The 14,380-nt window shown below is 34.1% G+C and overlaps 1 pseudogene; it reads right to left on the bottom strand.

Moving 5' to 3' along the window:
• Positions 1–5,761: 5,761 nt before the first annotated feature.
• The window catches only part of LOC120084081, a 27,427-nt pseudogene continuing 18,808 nt past the window's right edge, over positions 5,762–14,380 (bottom strand).

The following is a 14,380-nucleotide window of genomic DNA, read 5'->3' as shown; positions in this document are numbered from 1 at the left end:
TCCAGGTAAACGATCGTGTAGCGCACATTAGACGATAGCGCGAAAATCTAAACGATCGCTTAGACGACAACGAGGCCATGAAGCCTGATCGTCTAGACGATCGCTTAACACGCGCAAAGGTAAACGATTTACCTCGCCTTTAAACTCAGCGATCGTATAGTCAATGACTAAACGATGAAACTTGCTGAAGCTATACGACCATCTAATGTGTGTGCACGTTAAATGACACCCGAGCATCCGATACTCAGCGATCATCTACCCATCGTCTACATGATCGACCAATGCTTATCATCTTCTTCCTCGAAAAAGCAACCCTTACTCCAAACTGCTCTTCACGAACGAATCAAAACTCAAACTAACTTTTAAATTACAGACTCTATATGCAATTAATTATGCCAAAAAGCAAGGGCCTTTACAATTAACTAAAAATGTAAAAGAATTTAAAACTCGAGGTTTCATCCCATAAAACTCCATTAGTCCACACACCCACAAACGAGTTAACAATTAAAATAGAGAGCAGACATACTGCACCCACTGAGAATGTATATGCAATTCTTTGCAGCATGAAATTGGAATATCAGAAACCCGGCACTGATACCAATTGAAGGAACTCTTATATAAGAGTACCTATGAGCGGAAGTGGATCTTTCCAATAGATTGTGATAGAATTCTACACATACATTCTAACATATAGATATGTATTGAAAAACATTAAATTACTGGCATACTTTAAAAGATAAAATACAAGAAACTAAGAGACTGGCCAATTGAAGACTTTCTTTAGAAATCTCGGTCTCACCGTGAACGAACTCCTCTCACTCTATCTCATCCAACAAGCAATCGTCCAGCAACACCACGATCGTTTACATGAACAGCAACGCACGAACAACAGCGAACGAGGATGACACCACCATCCGAAGCCCTCAGTATTCTCGGAGTGAGAATCCAAAGGGTGGACTTTGATGGAATTGGTAGAGGAGAGGAGAAAAGGTTATCGTGTACTACGAACAAGCAAGTGGGAGAAAGGGAAGACTATTGTATAGTCAGGTGCTCGATCGTCTAGGTCAGGGTATACATCGTGTAGTAATTGCTAAGCGATCTTCTAGGTAAAAGGTAAGCGATCGTTTAGTTATGCTCAGGCGTTAAGCGATCCTCTATGAAAGGTAAGCAATCGTTTAAGAAATCGCGAGCGATCGTTTAGGAAAGCACGGGTGTGCGATCGTTTAGTAGGCGGCACTATCGTATAGGCTCTCAACACTAAGCGATACAAGACTTTCATACCGTGAGAAATTTAGCGTGTCTTTTGCAAAATGAAAACTATTTTCATTTTATTCTTCAGTTACTATAACTGAATTGAACTTCCCACTATCACACGAATTTGGAGGAAACTCCGGCCAAGTATCTCATAACCGCCCAATATAATTATATTATATTCTTAACCTATAGTTTGATATCATATATCAACTATAGTGCTTTCTCCTCTACTTTATATAAATCATACTTATATCCAATTTCCTTCAAAATAATGTAACTCATACATTTAGTCAATCACATCATATATAATTAACCAGTCCAATTATATCATATATAATTAAACTCCCTCTTGTCAATTTTAACATTTCAAACTGACCCAAAAACTGATTCTCAACTTGTATCCAAGCTACCAAGAGAACCTTGTGGACCTATGGCTCGAAGTTCCAATGGTATATGAATAGCTGACTAAACTCTTTAGCCACGAGATCCACCATCTGTTAACTGCTAAGCATTCCACTAAAGACCGATAGTTGAACTCTTCTCACCACAAATATATTTATGTGTCCATCGGATATAACAAATAATGAGTACGATAACCCTTCACCGATACCCGTAAGTACAACTGGGCTAATTTACCGTATTGCCCCTATTATTACATCTCACTTCTTAAGTACCATTGATCCCTCTAATGAACAATACAACATAGTCCAACTATGTGTGAACACCTCTCAGGCTATGAGAAGGTGTGTGGTGCCACATCATTCAAGCCTTAGAATCAACCCTTAATGGAGCTATCTATCTACTTACCCCTGCTTTAGGGAAGGAGTGAATTTCATCTTGTGTAGCTGAGTTCCCAGCTCCCAAATCAGACGAATCCCCAAAGTAGTAGGTTTAAGTCAACAGCCAGGCCATATGCACCCATACAAATCAAAGGACCGCTCTCAATGGCAAGGAGTTCCCAAACTCACTCAGGATTTAGATCATGTTACCTATGGTCATCCTTGTGAAGTGAAGTCTCTGTCATGAACGGTGTTATTATAACGAAATGTTAACACTTTGTGGTTAAGTCTTATACAAACTCTTTGTATAGGATGCCCCCGTTCGCATGTCCCCTACACGAATGATCAAGATCAGACCATCTATGACAAGGCCACAACACTTGGAATTATTCCACAAAGCAGGCCGCATCCGTAGCGTTACCAGGATAAGGTTTCCCTCATATATCCATATACTACAGACCATTTTTGGTTATCATTTAAGACATAATCAACTTGTATGTCACCACATACATGCTTAAGTTACATAAAAGACAACCAGGGATTTTAGTTTATTGGTTTGTGGTAAAGTAAATAAACCATCAAACTGAGCAAAATCAAGAAGTGAAGTAAATATCATATATTATACATCACAAAACGTTCGTACAAACTGTTTACAAACTATAGGACAAGAGACTTTAGGGCATCAACCCCAACAGTTGTTGCCTTAACCTTTGACGACAATTCAATCGATTTCTTCGCCTAAAGGTCCTTTCAACTTCGGGGTCATATAGGAGCTCACGAGTGTTTTCCCTGCTCATAAAATGTTTACAAGCTTTGGCGTAGCTTGTAATACTCCCTTGGCTGTAAGTTTTCTTCAAAAGATACAAGCAAAATTCTGGTTAGCCTTGTTGCTAAATCCCCAACAACAATGCCAAAAACTTGTTCGTGGATTTCGTGATGTATGCTAGTAGTGTATTATGAATGGAAATGGAAGATAAGATTGATGTGAATGAAGATGAATGGTGAAAGATTTCTCTAGGTGAGAATAATGGATGATGCATTACACTCACTAGATGAGGTGTACAAGCTTTAGAATAATGGATGATGCATTACACTCACTAGATGAGGTGTACAAGCTTTACCTGAGTTAGATCCAAGTATAAATCTAATTCAGGTTTCGGGAAAGTCTAGGGTCAAACACAGGGATTTAGGTTGGACTAACGCAAGCCTTGTGTTGCACTGATGTATAAGGGCTCTAAATAAATGCTAGAAAAGTTTACACTATTTTAACTGCATGCATACAAGAAGAAACAAGAGTTCAAGTGGAATATAGGGTTCAATGAAGGAATAGTGCTAAGTGATAAGTGAACGCATTGATCCAAGTAAGATAGACAAGGAAAAGTATGGATAAGAATGAAGATGAAGGATGCGTGTTTACAATCAAATGTATGCCAATGCATTGGGTTTCTGTCTGTCTAATCATTTAACATTTCTCAATGCAAATTCCACATGTTCCTATTGATGACATACAGAAATGTACGTCATCTAAGGCCTTTTATTTAGAATTATGAGCTGTTAAGCAGAATATGTGGCGTTTATGTTAGGAATTCATGAGAAAATGAGTTCCCGTCCATCGGCATTAAGAATCTCAGCAAAGCCACTATTATGCGTTATTATGCGTTCAAATGTCTATTTTTGTAGCAACTACAGAAAGCGATCGCATGGGCGGAAGCCAGGCTATCGCAAAGACGACCGCATGCGGGGATCTCTCCATCGCAGAGGCGAACGCATACATTCGATGCATGGATGTTGCGGCCATTAACACATGTGTCCATCACATTGAAGTTGCGGTTGTTGAGCGAATGCGGTCATCGCATAGATATTGCGGCCATGAACCGCATGCGTCCATCGCATGAAAGTTGCGGTCGTCAAGCGAGTGCGGTCATCACAGAGAGATTACGGCTACAAAATTATAACCATAATAGAGGGATGATCGTAAGGTTGGTGAAATGCAACATGAATGCATATCTCGAAGTATCAAAAGATGATGTTGACATTTCACTTACCATGCTGTTAGCAGTAGAGATTCAGAAAAGGACCATCGCACTACGAGTGTCAAATTCAATTTGTTAGCAGCAGAGATTCAGGAACAGCTCAAACCAATGTATCTGCTTTGCGTTGGAATCCTTCAGACACATGCCTTTGCGTTAGTTGAGCCTACGACACTTAGTGAAATTTATTAATATCCTGCGATGAGATGCGTTAATGATGCAATTTTATAAAAAAAATTGTTTTGTGAAGGTTAGTTATGTTTGAAGGATTCTATGCGTTTTCCTTTAAGAAAGATGAGATTTTATCATTAAGAATCCTGATTGTTCCAACTTTCGAGAGACAATAATTTATATTTCTACAAGTTATCAGTACTCCACTGAGCACCCATAATTACACTCCACTAAAGATCCATAGCTACATTCTTATGAACTACAATATATTTGTGTGTCTATTGATTTAAACCATATTATATAAGTCAATCATTCACAAATTGTTCGTAATTTTAGCTAAGTCAAATTACCGTTTTACCTCTATATGTACTTCTTGCACCTTAAGTACCACTGATCCTCTCATGAACAATTTTGTTTATGGTTAAACCATAAACAAAGTCCCTCTTGGGCGAATGAGAGGGTGGGACCTCATTATTCAAGTCCTAGAGTCAACACTTAAGGGAATAACCTATCTACTTTCCCTAAAGTCGGGAATGAATGAATTCCTTATTGTGAAGCTATGTTCCTAATTCCTAACTCAATATCATCCTTAAATGATAGTCATTTTGAATCTGCAAGTTCACCCTCACTCATACAAATAGAAGAACAACCCTCATGAGCAAAAATTCATAACTCATTCAAGATTGAGATCGAGTTACATGATTATTATACGAAATATACGTCTCTTCAATTTAACGATGTTACAAAGAGAGATTATATTTCGCGGTCCGGTCTTACATAGACTCATATAGGATACCCTCACTTACAAGTCATCTCATGAATGATTTGGATCAAATCATTTGTAACATTCACAACAGTTTTAACATTTTCAAAGTGAGTCGTATCCATAATGTTACTAGGATATCCAACATTATTAATATACTATAGATTTTTTAGATTAATTCTTAAACACGACCCACTTGTATATCATCCACATACTGCTCAAGTTACATTAAATAACCTTGAATCTTAGTTTTTGGATTTGAGTTATGTAAATAACAAGTAACATGTCTATTTATTCTAATACTTTATTCATTCAACAATTTGTTTACAATTTTAAAACTACGAGATTTAGAACATGCCATACAATTTGTTAGTTCAATAAATTGACAAAATTAAAGGTATCTGAAAAATTAAATATCCCATATTGATATGGTTTAAGTTTAATTAGTTGGTAATTGATATGACCTTATTCCTTAAAGGTCGATGGTTTAATCCTTCATTCCAATAATTATTGTACTAAAAAAAGTTTAATTAATCAGTGGGATTATATAAATTTAACATGTAAGCTAAAATAGAGAATATTCAAAAGGGACGAAATTGAAGTTGAATTGAATATCCAATAAATAATGTTGTAAGAATAATTTTGATGCGAGGGGAAAATATAGTAGATGGCAATAAAAATAATTGATTCAACGAATTAGATTGCATGAAGCTTCGAAATTAGGTAAGAAATGTGCATGTCCTCAAAAGATTGGAAAAAAAAAAAATGATAAGTCGACTTGTCGTCATCGTCCCAACTTATGGCTTTGTAAGAAATGTGCAAAACGACAGGTCGACTTTGCAACATATCCCATCATCCACCTCCCTAAACTACACGTCGGTCATTTGTACCTCTATTGGCTTCTTCGAGTTCGATGTGTCGTCATCGTCCCAATTTGTTGTTTTATAATAAGTTGCATACAAAATCAATTGTATCAACCTTGAAAGAGCTCCCAAACTGTTCGGAATTTGCCCGGAAAAAAAAAAAAAAAAGAAAAGAAAAAAGAAAACTCAATGTTGAATTACCACTAAACAAAAAAGTTGATTATATTGGATTTGATGAAACTTTATTGAACCTGTTAATAATCATTTAATTTTTAGAAAACTAAGTTTATAAATTGATTGATTGGGATCGTTGGAGGCTTACAAAGACATTAGGATCAAATTTGAGAATAGCGTAAATGGCCCAACACCATTGCAAAAGTTGACAAGGGAGAAAATAAATGACATATACTTCACGCTCTTTGTTTTGATGACTTGTCGTTGAAAATAAAAATACCAAATTTTTTAATTTTTTAATTATTTATTAATTATAGATAATGTGTAATAATTAAGTTGTTGATTTTAATATAGAAGAAGAGGATAGAAGGATACATACCATGACTATCAATGGACAAGTATACATTCCAATGTTGAAGATAATACATAAAATGCCGATGAAGTAAGATCTACTTATGGTGGTGTGAAAAACCAAGAGCATAATGAGGACAACGACCGCAAAGAAGATAGTTCCGACAAGAAGAGTAATCAACATTTTCTTCTGAAAAAGAAAAATTCACACAAGAAATTAAACCCTAAACTTTAGGAGAAAAACGAGTTACTTTTCGAATTCGAAATTTTGGAAGAGAAATTAGAAACTTAGTTCTCTCTCAATTTACTCTCTTGACTCATGGAGAATAGATAAATAAGATGAAAACATAGATGAGCTCGATGAAAAAACCGATGTCATTGATTGTAAAGATGAAAATGCTATCCAGATGAATAAAGGGTATTCCATAGAATTACATGGCACAGTTGAGAATTGTAGCCAAATATGGATCTAGCTTGAAATCTTCCACCGCCTTGCACTTCACTGCTTGAATAAATTTGGGGTTGCAAAATTTTTTGTTCATCTCAAAATTCGATAATCTTACCAAATGACAAAACCAATAAACTTTCAGTAACAAAAGAATATAGAGAAATTAGAAGCTTATATTGGTGGTGTAAATAAACCAAAAGATGACATTTCTTTAAAAAAAAAAAAAAAAGATTAAAAAAATTATTGTTACAAATTATAAATTCAAACCCTAATTCATATAGAATGATCGTAAATATTATGATTATTGGAATAGAAATCTCACCTATAATACCATGACTGTCCTGGCTGCCTCTGCACTCACCATGCATCATTGTGTAACACTTCTTTAATATTGAATAAGGGTTTGAAATTTTACTGAAGTATTGAGAGTATTGAAAAAAAAAAAATGGAAAACAAGAAAGAGAAGGAAAAGAAGGTAACTTAATTTTGTCTTCTTTTCTTTTTTTGTGGGGAATTTTAAAGGTAAAAAAGTAATATTTCTTATGAAAATGATTAGCTTTGTGGATGTATATATGTGTGTGAAGAAGAGTGTGAAGAAGGTTTGTTACTTTATGGATAAAAGGTCATTCTATCTTATTTTAGAGTTTTGGATTCTAATTTTAGAACGTTTCTGATGAACTTATAATAATTTTATATCGAAAATGGGTTTAGATATTATATGGTAATTCATTAATATTAATCTTAGATTGTAAAATTGTGGATTAATTCTATTGATTGTAATTAATTAATTAATAGTTAGAGTACATACAGTTAATAATCCTAACTTGACTATGTAAAACTTGATTTAGAAATACGTTATATGGAGATTTACACTTTCTTAGAATGTCAATTAAGCCATTATCAAGAATAAGTCATTGCGTCATGCATATGAAAATTTATAGACGTTTAAAACCTTTCTTATATATTAGTAAATAACTACATGTGTTCAATTTTTAAAGTTAAAGATAATGCATAAAAAAAATGAAGAAAAGAATAGGCAGGTAAAGATTCTCATCTTATTACTTATTTATAAATTTTTATTATTTTCATTTTATAATTTAAATAAATTAATAAATTATTTATTAATAAACAACTCTATACATGCGATTAATTATGTTTATATTCTCATTACATATAATGTAAACTCTATTTATGTTATATAATTATGTTCAATTTATTTGAATTGAAATCTCTAAAGTGAAAATTTGAATTTTTTTTTTTTTATTTCAATAATCATCAACCAATATTAGAAAAAATATATAAGAAATGGATAATTCTCTAAAAATATTTATTTTTAATGTATTAATATAATTCGCTAAAATAAATACTATAAACCATATAATTATCTTCTTTTCCAATAAGTTCAAGTATTTTTAAATTAAGAGTAAATTAAATACTGAATACTAGATCTTCTATCATGAGTTCAAGACCATAACAATTAACTTATTTTATAAAATAGCATGTAAAATGAATATAAACTGAATCAATAACAATAAATTATTAAATTATTAACCACACAAAAATCATATATAAATTCAAATTATTTGAAGGTAGAAAGACATGGTTGAATAATAACATCATTTTCAGACTCGTCCAAAAATTAGACAAATCACAAAATGGCTAATAAAATATTCTTGGACATCCTTACATATTTTTCTATAAAACAAATATGATTATTTAAAAACGTTAGATATCTATATTTTCAGACATCTTAAATTTAAGGCATTTGAAGATTTCAATTATATCTTAAAAGAATGGTTATCAGACACATAATATAACAAGTCACACACAATGTTAAACAATCTTGATGACAAAAAACAAAAATTGTAAATAACAAGAAAGAGTCACATGAATTGATAACCCAGATTGATGCAATACCATATACATCTGAGGAGCAGTATACCTAAGGAAGGATAGTTTTCCTAATGAATAGTTAAACAACTAACAACGTTGTACTTATTAGTTTGATGGGTTTTATGTCTTAAAACTCATGGTTTATAAATAATAGAACTTATTTTGAAAATTCAATAAGTTGTTATTGAATATATTGCTTATTAGAAATCCAATAAACCTAAAAGTCCCTTGACTATTACATGAGTAGTTGAACTTTATGTGAAGACATAAAAGTGGATCAGGTTCAAGTAAATAGTCAAAAATGATCTATAGTATATGAATAAGGTTGGGTGCCTTATTCTGATAACACTATTGGATGTGGCCTACTCTGTAGTTGTTACAAAGAGCTATAAAGTGCTACAAACGAAGTGATCCTAATTCGTACATGTTATGACATGAGGAGTGGGGGCGTCCTATGCAAATGAGTTTTGTACAAGATCGGACCACGAAACTAGTCACTCTTACTTTATAACGTTGTTTACTATTTAAGACTGACTATTTCAAAGTGATGACCTAGGTAACTTGACCTTAATTCTGAGCTAACTATGAACTCTTGTTTGTTCGAGATTATCCTTTTATCTACAAACAGTGAGAGTAGTCCAACGTCACTGCTCAATAAGCCTCCCATTTTGTGGATAAGATCAGATGAATAGCTAGGGACATAGCCCTGCAAGATGGAATTCGCTCCTACCTGATTAGTGTTAGTAGAGAGGTTGTTCCCTTTAAGTGTTGATTCTGGGTCTTAAACAAGAGGCCTCACCCTCTCATTGGCTTGAGAGAACTCAATTTGTTGATTGAATCACAAATCAATTATTCATTATAGGATCAGTGGAACTTAAGAAACAAGAGGTAATTTCAGGGGTAAAACATAGATTCAACCCAGCCATTATTACAAACAACTTGTAAAGGGTTAACTTACTAATTATGGTTATATCGAGTGGACATAATATATCTATAGTGAGGGAAGTTAACCTATGGGCTTTAGTGGAGTGACCCATTAGTTAACGAATGGAGGTTAATTTGATCTAATGAGTTTAACCAATTAATCTCAAATTGTTAGAGCCCATGATCTGTAGGTCTGCAAGGTCCCCTACTAGCTCGTAAATAGATTACCTCTAGAGTAGCGTGATAAGTTAGTTTGAAATGTTCAAATTAGAATTAAACGAAATTGGAGAATTAATACTTAAATGTGATTTAAATATATGAAGATGGAATTGTGTAAAATTAATTTAATATTTAATATTAAATTAATTTGAATTATTTAAATTGTTTAAATGATTATTTATTAATTTTATTAAGAAAATTAATTTATGAAATTAATTTTGTAAAATTAATAATATTTTCAATTTTATAAAATAAATTGATTTATGAAATCAATTTATCAAAAGTTGAAAAAGAAGGAAAAACACAAAATGGAAAATTGGCATTTTCCATTACTTCTTCAAGTTGCTCACACTAAACCCACATCTTTAAGTCTTCAATTACTCCAAGCATGAGTTGCATCTCATGCAGCCATTTTCATTGCATGATGGTCTGCAATATATTGAACAGATTGGAGTGAATTTGAGGGAATGCAACCGATTGAATTTTGCTAAAACATATGTGTGAAGAATGTGTTCTTCCATTGGGTTGCTGTTGTGAGCTTATCTCCATATTCCCTTAATTCAGGCTTATTTTGAGTCTCACAACTTAATTTAGAGTACAAAAACGATAGTAGGGAAGACCTTGGAGTGATCTACAACAAAATTCGAAGAGATTTGCAGCTGAAATCAAGCTTTGAAGAAGTTCTACAAAGGTATGATTTGAAACCCATTTATTTATGCTATAGCATGCTTTAGTTTCTGCAAAAATTAATGAATTAGAGTGCTTATCAATCCTATCGCTTTCATTGCGTGCTGATACGTTCCAACAATTGGTATCAAAGCATCATATAAGCATTCAATTCGGTATAATTTTGGTATGGTGGGTATTTTATATGAGTTATATGAAACTGTTGCACTGATATGTTTTTTTTTTTTTTTTTTTGTTTTTGGCTTTTAATTTCTCTTTGATTTCTCAATTAAATTTATAATTGGCTCTTGCTTGATGAGCTTATATGTATTCCCAAGAGTCTTTAACTTATTTGAGTCATTAGAGTTGAAATTAAGTTGTAATCGAAGAAACAAGTAAAGAAGCCACGTTGCAGATTCTAGTTTATCAGCCTATATTCATATTGTTGTTGAGGTTCAGTGCTAGACGATCGTTTAGCTTCAGGCGTTAGATGGTGTGAAGAAAAGCTAGACGATTATGTAGCTTCGAGCGTTGAAGTGTTGTGCGCTAGATAATTGTGTACCTGCGGGAGCTAAACGATGTGTTGTATTGCTATACGATAGCACTACACGATTGTGTAGCTTTGGGTGGGAGCTAAACGATGCGTTGAAAAGCTATACGATAGCACTACACGATCGTTTACCTTTATACGGCAGCTTAGCGATGCGTTGAGTTGCCATGCGATAGAACTACACGATCACTTACCTTTGTGTGTATGCTAAACGATCAACTTCAGGCATTAGACGATAGAGCTGCACGTTAGTGTTAGACACTAAGCGATCGTGTAGCATTGTCTGACACTAGACGATGACACTATGCTATAAAAGGAAGACACTATATGATCGTGTAGTTTGGATAGGCGCCATGTGTTGGTGCTATCAATCACGCAAACACTAAACGATCAGGAAAATGCATGACAATGGTCGTCAATGCTAAACGATGAGCCTTAGCAAGATGATGAGCATTGAGTGAAAGCAGCCGGTTCGACCAATTCTCTTGAGGTCCGGTCCGGTTCAGACTCAAAGGGTTTTTAGCTGGTCTGATTCATACTTAACTGGTCCAGTTCAGATGGTTTGGGTCTGGTTCAAGCTATTTGAGTTCGTTTTGGAATGGTTAGAGCAGTCTAGAAGTGGTTCAAAAGCTGTTTTGTAATAATTAGGTTTTTGTTTGCTTGTTTTTGCAAAAGCTAAAATCATATCAATCTGTGTTTAATTATTTATGCATTTGATGTTTGTTATAATTAAATAAATCTTGTATGTGCATACAGTATGCCATGTAGAGTTAAAATCCCATAGTAGGAAGCATATTACATGCATAGAAAGTATGTTATAAAATGTTATAATATATAGTATGCATGTTAGGGTTTCTGTTATTTAATATAATAGTTATATTAGATATAAATGCCATTGTTGCTTGTGGTGGATGTTTAGCATGTCTAAAATTTTGTAAGTTGTTATAAAATTGAGTTAGACGTTTAAAATTCATAATAAAAAATAGTTGCATACTCACTTAAGTTAACTACTCGTTTAAATAGTTAAAGTAAGTTGTTAAACTTGTAAAACTCGGGTTACAAACTCAACTAGTATATAATCCTATCAAAGGCTGGGGGTACTTAAGTTGACAGTGTACGGAACACCTTCTATTTGGGGATTATGGTCAAATTATTAAGCGTTGGTAACCGGTTTTATGAGCATACGTGAGCGGTGTGAGGTAATAAAACGGTTTATAACCTAGAAATCGTAGGTTTAAATCCATTTATGTGTTATACTTGGATAAATTGCCTAGACTTAGGGTTGTTTTTATTTTCTGAAAAGAACCTAAGTATAAATTTATCCAACCATTCAGAACACTTTAGTGGGAGATTAACAGTTATTAGCTCTCACATCCTCAAGAGTTTACACCGTGAGATCCATGCTTGGTTTCGTGTCGCTTTTACCGCGACTACTCCATTCAGAAAATGTTTGCATAAGTCAATAACAAAGTGAATGAGGAAAGTATTTTTAGGCAGCACTAGCTAGTCGTTAATCGCGATGATCCCCGCGGAGGGTTATAACATACGATTCAGAACAACCCAGGCTTCAATAAAATGAATAGGGTCTTATAGTTTCGTCTTGGGTATTGTCTTTTATTTCAGGGACGTATTCATACCGTTCTGTAAGATCTGAAAATGGTGGGTCTACACTTACAAGAATTACTAAGTGTTAGTAAAGATTTTGACCGAAAACGATAACTAAATGACTATAAGAATATGAGTTATTTTGGAGATAGTATTTGGTCAAGAACATATTGAGCTTCTCATTTAGAAAGGTTGTCTTGACTGAAGGATCTCTTAACGAAGAGTTCCATGAGTGTTGTCGGATCTCTCCAATTTCACCGTGACCGAAATACATCATATACATTCGAACATACAGTTATGCAAATATACAGTAATTAACGGCATGCTTTAAACACTTAAAAGTAAAGGAAAGAGTTCTCATACCAATTGAAGACGTTCTTCAAACTTCAGAACTCAACAATGGAAGACCTCTACCCGATCAATAAACGCCCAGTAGACGCATCGGCTATAGTAGCACGAACAACCACAAACAAATGAACACAGTGGGGAAGACACCATTAGAAAGGAGCCCTTGGTATTCTCAGAGTGAGAACCCAAAGTGTGGTCTTTGGTGAGTTTGGTAGATGTAGGAGGAAGAACTGATCGTGTAGACAATAAGCAAGTGGAAGAGAATAGGAAGCTATTGCAAAGCTAGATGCTTATCGTTTAGAAGAAACTACACGATCGTGTAGGTTTTACTGAATGATCGTTTAGGAAAAGGTATACGATCGTTTAGCAAACACGACACACAATATGATCGTTTAGGAAAGCTATCTGATTGTTAAAGAACTAGTATGCGATCATTTAGGCATGAGGTATGTGATCGTTTAGGCACTGAGCGACTATCGTATAGGCTCTCGACTTAAGCGATCATTTACGTTTCCACGCCAATGCAAAAACCTTTTCGATCTTTTTCCGAACTACGCAACATGAAACAAATTTTCATTTTTATTCTTCGGTTACAATAACCGACGCGGTTTTCCCACTAACCCACGTCCGAGAGAGTTTTCAGGTTAATTATCATATAATTAACAAATTAAATTATTAATAAATATAATCATATTATATTTTTACTCTATAGTTTGATATCACATATCTACTATAGTAATTTTTCCTTTACTTGATATAAATCATATTTATTTCTAATTTCTTCCAAAATGATGTATCTCATACATTTAGCCAATTATATCATATATAATTAACCAGTCCAATTATATCATACATAATCAAAATCCCCCTTGTTAATTTGAACATTTCAAATTAACCTAAACACTAATTCTCGACTTTATCCAAGCTACCCAGGGGACCTAATGGACCTGTGGCTCAAAGCTCCAATAGTCCGTGAATAGCTGACTAAACTCTTTAGCCACGAGATCCATCATCCGTTAACTGTCAGGCATTCCACTAAAGACCAACAGTTGAACTCTTCTTACCACATATATATTACTATGTCCATCAGATATAACCAATCATGAGTACGATGATCCTTCACAGATGCACGTAAGTACAGTTGAGCCAAATTACCGTTTTGCCCCTGTAGTTACATCTCATTTCTTAAGTACCACTGATTCCTCTAATGAATAATACAATATAGTCCAACTATGTGTGAACACCTCTCGGGCCAAGAGAAGGTGTGTAGCATCACATCGTTCAAGCCTTGGAATCAGCCCTTAAGGGAGCTATCTATCTACTTACCCTTGCCTTGAGGAAT

This window comes from Benincasa hispida, chromosome 8, assembly GCF_009727055.1.
Source record: "Benincasa hispida cultivar B227 chromosome 8, ASM972705v1, whole genome shotgun sequence".
In the NCBI taxonomy this organism is placed as follows: domain Eukaryota; kingdom Viridiplantae; phylum Streptophyta; class Magnoliopsida; order Cucurbitales; family Cucurbitaceae; genus Benincasa; species Benincasa hispida.
Note: the sequence above shows the minus strand (reverse complement) of the source record. Positions and strands in the feature narration are given on the sequence as shown.